Consider the following 7,724-nt stretch of genomic DNA (forward strand, 5'->3'; position numbering starts at 1 on the left):
CTCTTCAGTACTCTGGAGAGGTCCCTCACAGCTGACTTTCCCAATGCAATTCATCTCTTGATTTCCTGACTGCTGTTACTAAGAGTGTTGACTGTGGAACCAAGTAAACTAAATCTGTTAACTATCTCAATATCTTCACCATCCATACTGATACTGCCAATTGACCCAGTGGTGAGAATCTGTTTTCTTGATGTTGAGCTTCAATCCATATTGAAGGCTACAGTCCTTGACCTTCTGCAGCAAGCACTTCAGGTCCTCCTCAGTTTCAGCAAGCAGAGTTGGGTAATCCCCATAGCGCAGGTTGTTAATGACTCTTCCACTAATCCTGATGCCACATTCCTCCTCGTACAGCCCAGTGTCTCTGATGATCTGTTCTGCATACAGATTGAAAACATATGGAGACAAAATATATCCCTGATGCACCTCCTTCTTGATTTTGAACCATGTAGTGTCTCCTTGCTCTGTTCTGACGACTGCCTGTTGGTCCAAGTATAGGTTTCGCATTAGCACAATCAAATGTTCTGGGATTCCTATTTTTCTCAGAGTAACTTATTAGATAAAAAAAAAAAACAACAATGTATGCAAGTATATAAAACACAAAGCACATGTTCAAAACACAATGTATATGATTGACTGTATGCAAACCAAGATAAAAAAAAATTTAAAAATCCCACGTAGCTGTTGTCATCAGACAGCATGGTGCTGGTATAACAGCAGACACAGATATCAATTGAAAAGAATAAGAACCCCCAAATCAACCCATTGATCCGAAAAACAACTAGAACAGTACATTGGCAGATAACCACAAGGTAGATTTAGACAAGTTTGTGGCACTAGGAATGTCATTGCTGATATCAGATGGATCATGACTGAGATAGAGATTATCAGAAGGGTATCTGTTTGTGTTATAATGACTATGCAAAGGCCTTTTACTGTGTGGATCACAGAAAATTAGAGTTAACATTGAGAAGAACGGGAATCCAGAACTTTTGATTGTTCTCATGGATAAATCTGTATATACCTAGACTTCAAGTGTTTGTTGTGGAGGTTCAAGGACTGTAGTCTTCAAATGTATTGCATCTCAACATCAAGAAAACAAAGATCCGCAACACCAGGCCAATAGACAAGATAATGATGGATGCAGGTTGTTAGAACTGAGGTTGTAGATTATATCACCTTGCTTGGATTCACAGTCAACACTCTTTGTTCCAGTAGTCAAGAAATCAAAATACAAGTTGCACTGAGAAATTCTGCTGTCAAGGATCTGTCCAGAGTGCTAAAGAGTAATGACGTCAATCTAGAGTGCACCTGATTCAGGGTATGGTCTTCTCAATTGTTGCTATGCAACTGAGATCTATGCAATGAATAAGGATGACAGAAGAATTGATGACTTTTAATTCTGATGCTGGCAAAGAGTATTGAACATACCATAGATGGTGAAGAGGACAAATAGGTTTTCCTAGAAAGGGTGAGACACTAATGAGTTTGCTCACTGGAACAAGAATTTTGCTCTATCTTATATATTTTGGGTATGTTGACAGAAGGAATTTGTCCTTAGATGAGGACTTCATTCTCAGAAGTGTAGAGGGTCAATGCAGAAGCGGAAGATCCTGGATGAGATAGATTGACTCAGCGACTATGAGACCTTACTTAGATTCAAGATCATTAGGTTTCAGCAGTTGGTAGATCAGGAGACAGTGCATTGGATAGGTCTGCTGTCAAAGAACTCTCTAAAATGCTGAAAAATAATGGTGACAGTTTGAAGATTAAAGTGTGCCTAATTTAGGTGATGGTCTTTTCAGTCACTTATTATGCATCTAAGAACTTTACAACAAATAAGGATTATAGAAGAATTGATGCATTTGATTTATAGTATTGGAGAAGAGAATAGTCTATGGAATGACAAAAACCCAAACAGATAGTCTTCGGAAATATGCAGTTAGAGTGTTTTTTGGAGGAAAAAATTATGAAGCTTTGTCTCTCATACTTTGTACATGTTTCTGGGAGAGGTTATTGCTTGAAAAATGGCCATCATGTTTGGAAAAGTGGAGGGTCAGTGAAAGAGAATACCTCCAATGAGATTAAGTGACACAGTGACAGCAGCAAATGTGTCAGATGATGAAGATGACACAGGGTAAGTCAGAGTTCAGTTCTGTTGTTCATAGAGTTGCTGTGGATCATACTAAAATCTACAGCACTTAAAAACCAAAACAATGTATTCCTTATTTTTTATTTTTTCCATTTACAGTGTCTCATATGATCATTCTTATACATTGTGTTTTATAAACGTAATCACCTTCGATCAATGCCAGCTATTACCTCTTCTTTTCAGACGTCCACAGGAACTTTCATAATTTCTTCCATCCGCCCACCAAACTCTTCCACCCAGTGGTTTTCCCCTCTTTTCACCCTCAGCCTCCTGCTCCCTCCTCTTCCATCTTTGGATATCCAAACACATCTTACTAGTAATCCTTCTGTTTTTACAGTAATAGTCTTAGGCAGTATTTGTCCTTATGAGCCTGAGTTAGTTCATTCAGTATTATACTCTTTAATGTCCTCCATGTTATATAGTATTTTTCAAAATCATTGTTCCTGAGTGCTGCATAGTATTCCATAGTATGAATGTATCACAATTTCTCAATCCAAGAATTTGTCATTTGGACTGTTTCCATGTATGTGAAATCATTTTACTATGAACATCAGTATATAAATATTCCTTTTATAAAATCCTTTTTGTTTTCTTTGTTTTTCCTTTTCTCCATTGTTGTTATGTGCTGTTGACTTGGAACCGACTCATAGCTAACCCCCCATTCAGTTTTCAGAGGTGGTAAATTGCAAGGGAGGAGATTGCTCATCTCCTCTTTCTCCCACAGAGCAGTTCATAGATCAAACTGCATGTCTTTCCGTTGGCAGAGAAACTCCTTACTACTAGGTCACTAGACCAGTTTCTCAATATCTTTTCTTCTTTGATTCCCTTAAAAAGTCAAAGAAGTGATAGAAACATTCTACAGACAAGTAAAATATCTAAGCATTTTGTTTGAAACTTGGCAACTAATTCAAGTTGAAGTCTATCAAGCACAAATTGTTTCTACAATCCAGGGTATTTATTATGAGTGATAAATTAGCATAATCTAATCTAGTGTAATATAAATTAGCATGACTAGAAAGTTTACAATCAGGAATAAGGTTATTAATCTTTCTTTATGTTGTTGTTTTGTGCCATTGAGTTGCCTGCCAGTCATAGTTTTCCTATGCCAACAGCTTTGAACCATGCTCTATTTTGAGTTAACTTTATTGTCTCTGACACACCAACCCCCATTACCTCAGTCACTGAGTCAATCCATCTCATCGAGAGTCTTCCTCTCTTGATATTTTATTAGCCAACTTAACATGTGTACTGATATCTTAGCAACTTAACAGGTATCTTTTGGAAAAGGTGCAGCCATAGTCCTCCTTGGAGGAAAGGATGGCAAAGTTTCATCTGTTATACTTTGGTCATGATTGGAAAGGTGGAGGTTCAGTGAAAGAGAAGATCATTCCTAATAAGATAGATTGACATAATGACAGTAATTTGCTCAAGGGTATCAAAGATGATGAGGATGGCACAGTATAGCACAGAATTCAAGTCTGTTGTTGACAGAGTTGCTATGAGTTGTACTCGACTTGATGTCCTCTAACAACAACAACAACAACAACAACAAAGCTACCAGAATCACCTACAGTTGAACAAGTTGTATTTATGACTGGTCACAGTAAGAGTAAACACACATTTTGGCTATCCTTGAGCTCTGTTAATCATGGACAAAGTTAATGGATTGGAAGTTTACTCTACATTGAATGCTGTCAAAAAGCAGGAGCAATTATATAATTTATTATAGCGATGTGTTTTATCTGCGATAAGTCAATGAATTCTAGAGGTTAAAATGTATAGAGCTTAAAATGCTTGGCTGCTATCTTCAAGGTTGGTGCTTTGATCCCACTATCCACTCTATGGGAAGAAAATGAGGCACTCTGCTTCCATAAAGGTTTCTTAACATAGAGAACCCCCATATGGTGATTCTACTCTGTCCTGAAGATCTCTTATAAATCAGAAGCTAGTCACTGGTGGTGACTGAGTAAACAGAGGTCAAATTAGATTATAATTAAAGACATAACTGATAAAATAAGCAAAAAGAAAAACAACATAAAAAAAACCACCCCATTCCTTTGTTATTCATTTAGTGAAAATGAGAGGGAGGATATTTATTTTTTTCTGGCTTACATAGCAACGTTTCTATGACTTTGTCTGTGTCCTACAGGAGAAGAGATGGATTTATTTGTTAGAATCAGAACTCTTTTCCTAATCTCCTGTCTTAGGTTAGAGCATCATGCCATTCCTCAGGCATCAAAATCTACCTTGACTTATTGTTTTCTTCACAGATTATTAATACAGAAAATGAAATCATTTACAATATAGAGGATGGTGTGATATAGTTTGCATAAAATGGTAAAAAGGCTTTTTTATAAAGAAAACATAGAGCTAAATCTTCTAGATTGAATGATAGAAATGATAAAAAAGGATCAAAAAAGAAATACAATAAGAACATTAACAGTTTATAGGCACCCACTTATCTATTAAATAAACCTTCAAAATGTAAGCTCTCTCCCTATAATAATCTCCAAAGTGCTAATTCATACTAATCATAAGAACTTCATTAGGTATACTCAACCCAAGGATAATATTTTATAGAAATGCTGATGGAAACTAAGTGGTTTGTCATGTTACTGTTATTAGAAAATACAGTATTTATATCTCAGAGGCCTCTCCAGTTCTCAGAAAATATGCATTGTTTTCTCTTTTGGTATATATATCTGCCAAATAGGCTGTAATTGTGACAGAACTTCAGAATGAAATTTATTTATATGACCTTGACAGACTGATTGAAAGACTGACAGTATGATCTTGTCCTCCTCCCAAGCTTTCCACTTTTGAATATAGACTACGAGTCTCTCCCACTTTATCTTTACATTCCTTATAGTCACTCCTTTTCAGGTCAGCCTACTCCTGGAATTTTAATACTTCTAAATCTTGACATTTCTTGCCTGAGAGTAAAACTCTGGCAGTCTAGTAGGTAGAAAGTTACACTGCTAACCTAAAGGAAAACAGTTCAAATCCATCAGGTTCTCCAAGTGTGAAAGATGGATTATCTGAATTATTTGCAGCATTTGAAAGCCTGCTAAAAGTTACGGCTATGAGTCAGTTTCCACTTGAGGACGCTTAACAATAAGTGGCTTTTTTGGTCACCATACTTGGGAATTTTAATAGCACAAAGTGTTGACATTTATTGCCTTGGGTGGGGGTTCAGGGTTGGGAGATGCATATCTCTAGGTTTAGCAACCCACAGATTCAATTTGAAAGAGAAGAGATTTGAATGCAGCAGTGCTGCCAGAAGACAAAGTTCCTTCACTGATTTAGAATCAGTGAAATGTGTGACAGGAAAGACTACGTGTTGGCACTAGGGTTTGATACATGTTTCAGAAGCAAAATTGAAACTATCCTCCCATGGGTTTCAGCTATAGATCACTGAAAAGATCTTCTCATAAGCAAAAAGCTGCAGGCCCTGCTTTCTCCTTTATCTTCTCACAGGATGGAGACATACATTTCAAAATTAGATGTGTCAAAGCTTTCACAATTCATTGCTGAACCACATGCCTAAAACTGTCTCTTATTGAAAAAATATATTAATTATATTTCTGCCTTTTTATCATGTAAATTTAGAGCTCATGAAAGGAAGCAGATGGACAGCTTTCGGAAATGAATCCTTCCTATCATTAAGAGACAAGGACGAAAGTTTCTTCATTTTCCAACCCTGAAAAACTTCCTCTTAAATTTTTAGCAGTTTTAAATTAGTGGAAAATTGTGAATACCACGTTTTATCCGTGTGTGTGCATGTGTGTGTGCGTGTGTGGGGGGGGTGGTGTGTGTGTGTGTTGAGTGGGGGAAATGGTGTCATTGATTATCAACAGAAATCTAAGATCTAAGTTTTCTAGAATTTACTGACTGAAGCTTTAGGCTTTCAATTAGAAAAGCATTTTAGTTAATTAAATAGCTTTCTATATGTCTTAAGAGTTCAGAGTTTTATTATCTATCATTATTTACTTAATGTCAATATTACAAACCTAGGTTATCCTATTTGAAATCTCTTGCTCATTTTTGTAGGTTGCTTTCCTTTTTCAAGAACTTCTGTTGCTAGATAGCACATGAGGATTGTTATTCTTGTTGTGTACAGTTGAGTTGCCTATGACCCAGAGCAACCCTATGAACAACTCTTAATCCTGCTCTACCATAAGCCAGTTTCACTGACTCCAATACACCTACCTCCACGGCCCCAATTACTGTATCAAGGTACCTCATCCAGAGTCTTCCTTTCCTGTGCTGTCCGTCCACCCTCCCAAGAATGATGTCCTTCTCCAAGGACCAGTTCTTTCTGGCCACATGCCCAAAGTATGTGAGACAGAGCTTCAGAATCCTAGCTTCCAAGGAGAAACTTGGTTTCACCCTCTCTATGACAGATATATTTGTTTTCTTGACAGTCCATGGTATGTTCAAGAATATTTTCCAGCAGACTATTCTCAAAGGCATTTATTGTTCTCTTGTAATCCTTAGTCATTGTCCTGAGAAGACCATGGCCTGGAACAGGTGCACCTTAATCTCTGGACTGACATTATTGCTTCTAAGTACCTTAAGAAGTCCATGACCGCAGATTTCCCAGTGCAATTTGTCTTTTGATTTCTTGACTGGTGGTAGTAAGGGTATTGAATGCTGAGCCAAGCAAGCTGTAATTATTAACCTCAATCTTTTCTCGATCTATCACAGTGTTCCCAAATGGCCCAGTGGTGAGAATACTTGCCTTCTTGATGTTGAACTTAAATCCACATTGAAGACTATAGTCCTTGACCTTCTGCAGCAAGCATTTCAGGTCCTGCTCAATTTCAGACACAGCCAGGTTGTGTCATCTGCAAAACAGAGATTGTTGATTAGTCTTCTGTCACTGTCTGTTCCTGGCAACTTAACAGCACCACCCTGATGGGGGTAAGCACGATGGAGATACACCACTCTGGGAGAGGATCAGAGAGTCAATCCAGCTCAATTTTATTGGGATCTGCAGTGCTTTTATAAACAGGAAGACAGGATAGGGTGGGCTAGCTCAACAGATGCGGCAGCGTCTTTCTAGGTGGCGAGCTTTCTCAAGCTGGTACAGCCAAACCCAGGGGAGCTTTCTCTACCCCGTATTAAAGGTCGTTGGAGGCTTGCACTTATCCCGAGCTTAGGCGATCTGTCCTGGCCAGAGGCCCTACCTTCCTCCCCAAAATTCCGCAACTTCTCCTCCCTTTTTATTTTAAAAGAGCCCAAAGTGGGGAATGTCTCTCCTGTAGAGCCTCTGGTGTATCTTGGGAGGAGGACGAACCAATGACTGTAAGGGTAGTAAGATTACTCAGTGCAGCTGCTTGGGCATTCTGTCTTGTGAAGAGGCCTATGGCTGCTTTTGCAATGACAATTGGGGAGATAATAAAAAGGTTAGAATTGCCATAACTTCATTTCCAGCTTGGATTGAGGGATTAATAAAGGATAGCAAAGAGAGTCACGTACATATAGCAAATGTGGGTGAAGAAACAAAAGTTACCAAACCTGATTAGCTTCTCCTGCTGCAGCACTATTGATGCTCAAAGTAGCGATAAGCAGT

The sequence above is a fragment of the Elephantulus edwardii genome, unplaced genomic scaffold (assembly GCF_000299155.1).
Source record: "Elephantulus edwardii isolate Elephantulus edwardi_28Jun2011 unplaced genomic scaffold, EleEdw1.0 scaffold00043, whole genome shotgun sequence".
Lineage (NCBI taxonomy): Eukaryota > Metazoa > Chordata > Mammalia > Macroscelidea > Macroscelididae > Elephantulus > Elephantulus edwardii.